Source organism: Nyctereutes procyonoides, unplaced genomic scaffold (genome assembly GCF_905146905.1).
Source record: "Nyctereutes procyonoides isolate TBG_1078 unplaced genomic scaffold, NYPRO_anot_genome, whole genome shotgun sequence".
NCBI classification, from domain to species: domain Eukaryota; kingdom Metazoa; phylum Chordata; class Mammalia; order Carnivora; family Canidae; genus Nyctereutes; species Nyctereutes procyonoides.
Window position 1 is genome coordinate 81,867,868 of NW_026575146.1, and position 7,991 is coordinate 81,875,858.

The window sequence follows — 7,991 nt, forward strand, 5'->3', positions numbered from 1 at the left end:
TCAGCGGTTTAGCGCAGGGCCTGATCCTGGGGACCGGGGTTCAAGTCCCACATTGGGCTCCCTGCATGGAGCCTGCTTCTCCCTCTGCCTGTGTCTCTGCCTGCCTCTCTCTCTCTCTCTCTCTCTCTCTCTCTCATGAATAAATTAAACCTTAAAAAAAAAAGGCGACATGATGAGATGAGCACTGGGTGTTATACTCTATGTTGGCAAATTTAATTTAAATAAAGATTTAAAAATCTCTCAGTCCACCCATCTGGGCCTCCAATTGGATCCTACAGTTGTCCTGAAACTTACTTTCATTGTTTTCCTGAATTGGATTACTGTTCCCCGGAATTAAGTTAATTTTTCATTAAACTCCTATTTCCAATATCTTCCTTTAGATGCATGTGTTAAGTTTCTTAGTTCTTTAATGTTTGAAAATGTCTTTATTCTACTCTCACACTTTACTGGTATTCAAAATTTGGAAACATCTCTTTCAAGTTTTCTGGTAGCTTATGTTGTCAAATCTAATACCAATTGTTTTTTGTTCCTTTGTGTGTAATCTTATGTCTCCCATTCAAATACTTAATGCTATTTATATCCCTAATGTACTGAAATTTCATGACTTCATGGCATGGATATTTAAACATTTTTTATGCTAGATATAGGTGAGATTTTTAGTCTGTAGGCTCCAGATCTGAGAATTTTTCTTATATTTTTTGGCTTTTGGCACTCTTCTGTATTTCAGGTTTTTTATTCCTGGAATTTGTATTTGCTGGAAGGACTATTCTGAGTTATGCTTAATTTTTCCTTCTTCACAGCTTTCTGTTCTTATTTGTGGATGCAATATAATTTTCGATCTCTCAGAGTGATTAAAGTTGTTCAAAGTTTTCTTGTCCATTTTTGTCTTTTATGTCCAAATCAAATTTCTTTTCAAAAAAGCTTGAATTGTTTTCTTCCTTTTACATGGGATACTTTCCTGAAATGTGTGTTAATTCTTGCCTCCAGTGAAGAAGTAAAATTTCTCAACTGCCAGACATTAGAGCCAGCCTTTTCACTGGAAGACTGCCAGAGAGTTCTCTTCTCTGCTTTTTAGTTTAGAGCAGAAAATAAGTCCAGTCTCCTGAGTTACTGGTATTTGGGACTAGGATAGGGAAGGTCCTGAGAGGCCCACAGTTCTGAGTATGGTTTTTCACTCAGACTCCCTGTGCCTCAATACAGTCTTCATTTGTGCAGTTGCACATCCTTCCTGGGTCTGTTTATTGATTAGAGATCAAACCCTCTGTGCAGTGTACCTGATTATATAAGAAAGGAAAAGTAAAAGGAGAGAACAACCAGTTTGTGCACAAATTTTCAGCCAATCTGTTTCCAGGTCCATACCTCTCCAAGTTTATCATCTTTAGAGAATATAGAACTCAGCAACCAACAGGATCTAATTGACTTTTATAGAACATTTGACACAACTGCAGCAGAAAACACATTCTTTCCAAATATTCATGGAGCATATAATGAGATATACCAAATGCAGGGCCATAAAATAAATCTCAAAATATTTTATTTTATTTTTAAAAAGATTTTATTTATTTAATCATGAGAGACACACACAGAGACACACACACACACACACACACACACAGAGTTAGAGAGAGAGTTAAAAGAGAGAGAGGCAGAGGGAGAAGCAGGCTCCAGGCAGCAAGCCCAACGTGGGACTCCAGGTCTCCAGGATCATGCCCTGGGCTGAAGGCGGCGCTAAACCACTGAGCCACCGGGGCTGCCCCCTCAAAATATTTTAAAGAATTGAAATCATGTGGAAGATATTCTCTGACTGCAGTGGAATCAAACGAGAAATTGATAAAACAGGAAAATCTCCAAATACTTAGAAACTAAACAACACTTTTTTTTAAAGATTTATTTATTTAAAAAAAAAGATTTATTTATTTATTCATGAGAGACACAGGTAGAGGGAGAGAGAGGCAGAGACACAGGCAGAGGGAGAAGCAGGTTCCATGCAGGGAGCCCAATGTGGGACTAGATCCCGGTACTCTGGGATCACGCCCTGAACCAAAGGCAGACAGACACTCAAATGCTGAGCCACCCAGATGTCCCTCAATAACACTTTTCTAAATAAACTGTGGGTCAGAGAGGAAACCTTAAGGGAAATTAGAAAATTGCATTAAGTTGGATGAAAATATAAAATATCAAAATTCATGGGACACAGCTAAAGCAGTGCAATGCTTTAGCACTTTTTGACATTGCATGAGCATTAAGAAAGGGACATGATAACAAAAACAAAAAAAAACAAGAAACAAAAAAAAAAGAAGGGGACATGATGAGATGAGCACTGGGTGTTATACTCTATGTGGGCAAATTGAATTTAAATAAAATTTTAAAAATCTAAAGGAATACATTAGAAAAGAAAAAGAATCCCAAATTAATAATCTAATAAGCTCCCATATCAAGAACACACACAAAACAAGCAGAAGGAAGAAAATATTAAAGAGCAGAAATTTAAAAATGAACCTTGACCTGATTCTCACATCTTCTATGAAGATCAATTCAAAATGGATCACCGAGTTAAACACTGAAACTATAAAACTTGTAGGAAGAAACATAGGAGCCTGGGTAACTCAGTGTTTGAGTGTCTGCCTTTGGCTCAAATTGTGATCCCAGGGTTCTGGGATCAAGCCCCACATCAGGCTCCCTGCAAGGAACCTGCTTCTCCCTCTGCCTATGTCCCCAGAACCATCCTTAGATTCAATAGATCACTAGAAGGACTCATAGAACTCAGAAAAAGTTACTATACTCATAGGTATAGTTTATTATAGTTAAAATGTAAAACTTTAAGTCAAGAGAAGAAGTGCATTAGGCAGATATTGGGAAAGTTCTAAATGTAGAACTTCCAGTAGTCCCCTTCACATGGAGGCAGAGACAAGTTACTAATCCTGGCATTGACAAGTGATGTGTACTCATTCTACCTCTTTTCAAATAAAATATTTTTTAAACGGATTAATATTTCCTACAGAGAAAGAAACTCCACTAAAATATGGACAAATAGTGGATCCCTGGGTGGCTCAGAGGTTTGGCACCTGCCTTTGGCCCAGGGCGTGATCCTGGAGTTCCGGGATCAAGTCCCACATTGGGCTCCCTGCATGGAACCTGCTTCTCCCTCTGCCTGTGTCTCTGCCTCTCTCTGTGTGTGTGTCTCATGAATAAATAAATAAAAATCTTTAAAAAAAATATGGACAAATCAAGACCTGCCAAATGAATATGTAAATACTAGGTAGGAGGGAAAGGGACATTGGAAGGGATCTGAATTCATCAATGCTCTTTCACTGCCATGTGCCCCCATCAATCAATCAAAATAAAAGGCCTATGAGCTCTATCAGGGAAAACACACATGGAGAAGGAAAGCATATGTAAGAACAAAAAAGTCAAATGAAAACAAAACAGTGTGTCCATCGAAAGATGAATGGATAAAGAAGATGTGGTTTATGTATACAATGGAATATTACTCAGCCATTAGAAATGACAAATACCCACCATTTGCTTCAACGTGGATGGAACTGGAGGGTATTATGCTGAGTGAAGTAAGTCAATCGGAGAAGGACAAACATTATATGTTCTCATTCATTTGGGGAATATAAATAATAGTGAAAGGGAATATAAGGGAAGGGAGAAGAAATGTGTGGGAAATATCAGAAAGGGAGACAGAACATAAAGACTCCTAACTCTGGGAAATGAACTAGGGGTGGTGGAAGGGGAGGAGGGCGGGCGGTAGGGGTGACTGGGTGACGGGTACTGAGGGGGGCATTTGACGGGATGAGCACTGGGTGTTATTCTGTATGTTGGTGAATTGAACACCAATAAAAAATAAATTTATTTTTTAAAAAAAAGAAAACAAAACAGCATGTGTAATGACTTGCAAGGAAAAATCCCTGTAAAGACAGAAAGCCATGAAAGACTTGCCAAATGAATATGACCATGCTAGGTAGGCCACTTGCAGAGTCCAGAACCCACTGGGAAGGCAAATCCCACCCCCTCTGAGGACCTCAGCCTTCATGTAGGGCCAAGCTGTGCTTTCCTGCTTCCTAGGGCACTGGTCTTGAAAAAAGACATGACTAGAGCACAAGAAAGTCATCAGGAGACTAGACGCCAAGACCAGCAGTAATTCGACCAAGCCCTCCCCTGAGTCCACAGATACAGAGCAGAGAGGAGCACCACAGGACTTGTCAGCTTTGTCAAGGGGAGGCTGGTGGTCCCTACCACTTGGGGGTCAAGAGTCTGTCAGCAGGACAGCCACTGAGGAAAGTGCCCTGGGTCCTGGAAGGTTTCTGGGAAGCATGATGGACCCTGTCCAAGGAGGAAGGTGCAGTACACTAAGGAAGAGGGTGTCTTTCATGGTGGAGGTAGTGGGGTTGCAGGACTAGCGAGAGGTGGGGGTGGGGGCTTCAACAGTTTCCTGAAAGGCATTAGGAGAGACAGAAACTCTGATGTGTGGGGCTGGGGCATGGGCCTCCTCCACCCATGTCTAGGCCTCAGGGTCAATGGATTTTCAGGTGACAAGGCTTTATCGCCCCATCCCACCTGGCCCAAATCGGACCTCATTTCTATCCATTCCATTTGGATTTAGGTCCACAATGCATTCTGCAGTGTCTGCATCTGGTCATCAAATCTGGCCACCACCGCTGGAGTGGCAGCCCCGCGTGAGACCCAGAAGTCTGACGGAATCAAGGACAGCAAGGCCGGCTCATCCCACCTCCCTGGCCACCTTACCCCCTCCTCCCTCGGCTCCCAGCCTCCTCACAGCCCACGATGCTCCAGGACCCCAGCAACTTGGGAGTTGAGGCCGGCCCTCCACCTGCGCAAGCGTGGGCAACAGGTGCTGCCAGCTTTGCACAGACCACCAGTGCTGATAAGCGATGTGCGGAAATGGGTGGGGAGCGCCCTCTCGAGGGAGCAGTGGACAGGCTTAGGCACGGGCTGTGGCTGCAGCTCCAGTGGGGGAGCTGCAACCCGTGTCCTCTAGTGAGTCCTGAAGATGGAAGGATGGATGAGTGGAAGGAAGGAAGGAAGAAAGGAAGGAAGGAAGGAAGGAAGGAAGGAAGGAAGGAAGGAAGGAAGGGTAGGTGGAAGGATGGGCCAAGCCAGATTGATCAAGCAGGATGAGAACAGTAGCAGTGGTATACCTTCCTCAGGTCAGCCTTGTGAGTGTGCCTGGGGCGATCCGGAAGGGTCTGTCCAGTGATCCCGAGGGGGAACTGCCCCTAGGTGCTTCTGGGTGAATTTGTGCCCTCAAAGGCGTCAGTGCCAGCCCAAGCCCAAGGAGCTGCCTGCCCAATGTGGGTGAGAGATGGGACTAGTCCTTCTGGGCCTGCAGTCCCCATTCTTCCCAAGGATCTTATGACTATTTTACTGTGTTTGGCTCTGTAGTTGAGCGTGATTATTTTCCTTCTTGTTGTTTGTTCTCAGTTTTCTTTTTTTTTTTTATGCTTGTGATTATGGTTTATTACAGCACAAGATACAGACTAAAATCAGCAAAAGGACAAAGTCCATAGGCAAGAGTCCAATATAAACCAGGAGCAAGATTCCAGCTATTTTCTCCAAGTAGAGTCACATAGATAGTAGTTAATTCTCCCAGCAATGATGTGTTACAATACATAAGAAGTATAGTGTTGTACCCAAGATCGAGAATCTGAGGAACCACCAAGGAGCTGACACCGATGCAAACACAGGAAGGTTTATTTACAAGCTCGAGCTTGGGTCCAAGTATACCCGACACAGCAGAGCAGGGACCTGGATCCCGAGGTGGGTTTCAGCCTAGTTTTAAGCTCTGTTCTCATTCTAATAGGGGCTTCCTGCCCTTGACTTGGGCTCTGTTTTTATTCTAATATGGGGCTTTCTAGGATGTTAAGCTATAAGCTGTTTTCTTCCTGTAACTGAAATAAGGTAAAGTTCAGCTCTTATTCACAGGGGCCTGGAATGGCTGTACTTGTGATAACGCTGAACTTAAAGTGGAATGGCCTTAATTTTCTCGGCCTCCACATTTCCCCCTCAGAGGAACCTAAGGAAGGACCCAATCATGGGTCCAGGTTGCTCTCAGAGTGAGCCAGGGGGAATGATTAAACCAGGATTCTAACCAACCTTGTTGCTGTTCTCGCTCTCATTTACATTCCAGCGAAGAAGGAACATCCTATGTTAAGGCAGCACATAACCCCCCCCCACACACACACCCTTTGTTGTAAGAAGACTAAGTCTAATCCCCTTCTATTTTGAAAGACAATCTCAGACTAGGGAGTCTTGGAGGTGGGAAATAAGTGAGAACGGCGCAGTCTTAGCTTTAGGGGATTGTCTTTGTCCAGTTGGCTTTTCCATTCTGGAACAAAGTCCTTGAGAACAGCGTGTGGGTCAGCTGGCCGCACGTGGGTGTAGTGGACCCAGGGAGTAATCCCGTCGACCTTGAGAGCGGTGGGAGTGGTCAGGATCATGATGTAGGGTCCCTTCCAACTAGGTTGAAGGGTCTGGTGTTGCTATCTCCGCACGTACACCCAGTCACCTGGCCGATATCGATGGGGGTCCGGGGGTGGCCCAGTCTCGTAGAGGGCCCTCAGCTTAGGCCACACCTGCTCATGGGTTCATTGTAACATTTGGAGGGAGAAAAGAAGTTGGTGATCATCAAATTCAGCAAGCACCTCAGGTTTTAAATTGGGGATAATAGGTGGAGGAAGACCGAACATGATCTCGTAGGGAGTTAGTCCCATCTTATATGGGGAGTTCCTCACCCTATATAGGGCGAAGGGGAGGAGTCACCCAGTCCCCGCCAGTCTCCAGGGCTAATTTAGTTAAGGTCTCCTTTAATGTTCTGTTCATCCTCTCTACCTGTCCTGGGCTCTGGGGCCTATGTGCACAACGTAATTTCCAATCTGCCCCAAGTACTAGTGCCTCTCCCCATGTTACCTTAGAGACGAATCCTGGGCCGTTGTCTGACCCAATCTTAACAGGAAAACCATACCTCGGTAAGATGTCTTCCAGCAGTTTCTTGGTCACGGTCTGTGCTGTTTCATGTTTGGTGGGAAATGCCTCTGTCCATCCTGAAAAAGTATCTACAAACACTAGTAAATACCTGTATCCGTATTTTCCAGGTTTTACCTCAGTGAAGTCCACTTCCCAGTAGGCCCCCTCCAGGAGCCGGGTGCCTGGGTTAGATCCATGGGCGGTGGCATTAGTTAACTGGCATGGGTGGCAGCTCGCCACAATCTGCTCCATCTTTGCTCCAGAGTCTTTAATAGTGATCTTTGCATGTCGTGTGAGGTCTTCCATCTTCCTTGTTCCCATGTGAGTACTCCGATGCATTCTGGATAGGACTCGCCGTCCTAGTTCCTCTGGCAGGATGATGCTGGAGTCTGCGGCCCTCCACCAGCCAAGCAAGCGCTGGGTCATGGGCAAGCGTTTGATCCAGTGTAAATCAGCATCAGTATAGTTGGGGCTGTCAGGCAGGGTCGGTGCCCCCAGATCGGGTCTCCGTTTCCATGGTTACAGCTGCCCCTGCATCCGATTCCTTCTCATGAAACTGCTGCCATCCGTGTACCAGGTGGCATCCGCATTCTGCAGTGGCTGGTCCTGGAGATCAGCTCTGATTCCATGGACCTGTGCCAAAATTTCTTGACAGTCATGCAGAGGGGGTTCCCAGTCTGCGTTAGGGAAACGAGAGGCATGGGGTATTGGTGGACCCTGACATGGTTGGCCCCCGGCTTTAGTTATGGCCGGTCAGTGCCAGCCCAGCCCAATTCCCCCAGGTTCTGCCCACACTTGGGGAAATTCCTGCAGTCAATGGTCAATGTCAGTCATTGGGGCTGAGGGCATTTGGTGGAGACAATATTTGTCTTCTGAACTCAAGAGAAGCACCTGAATCGGTGCCCTTCCTTGTTTAGGATTTTTGCCCCTTCGCGATGGAAGCTAATTTGTGCCCCCATTTGGTGAGCAAATCCCGACCTAACAATGGGTAGGGACACTCA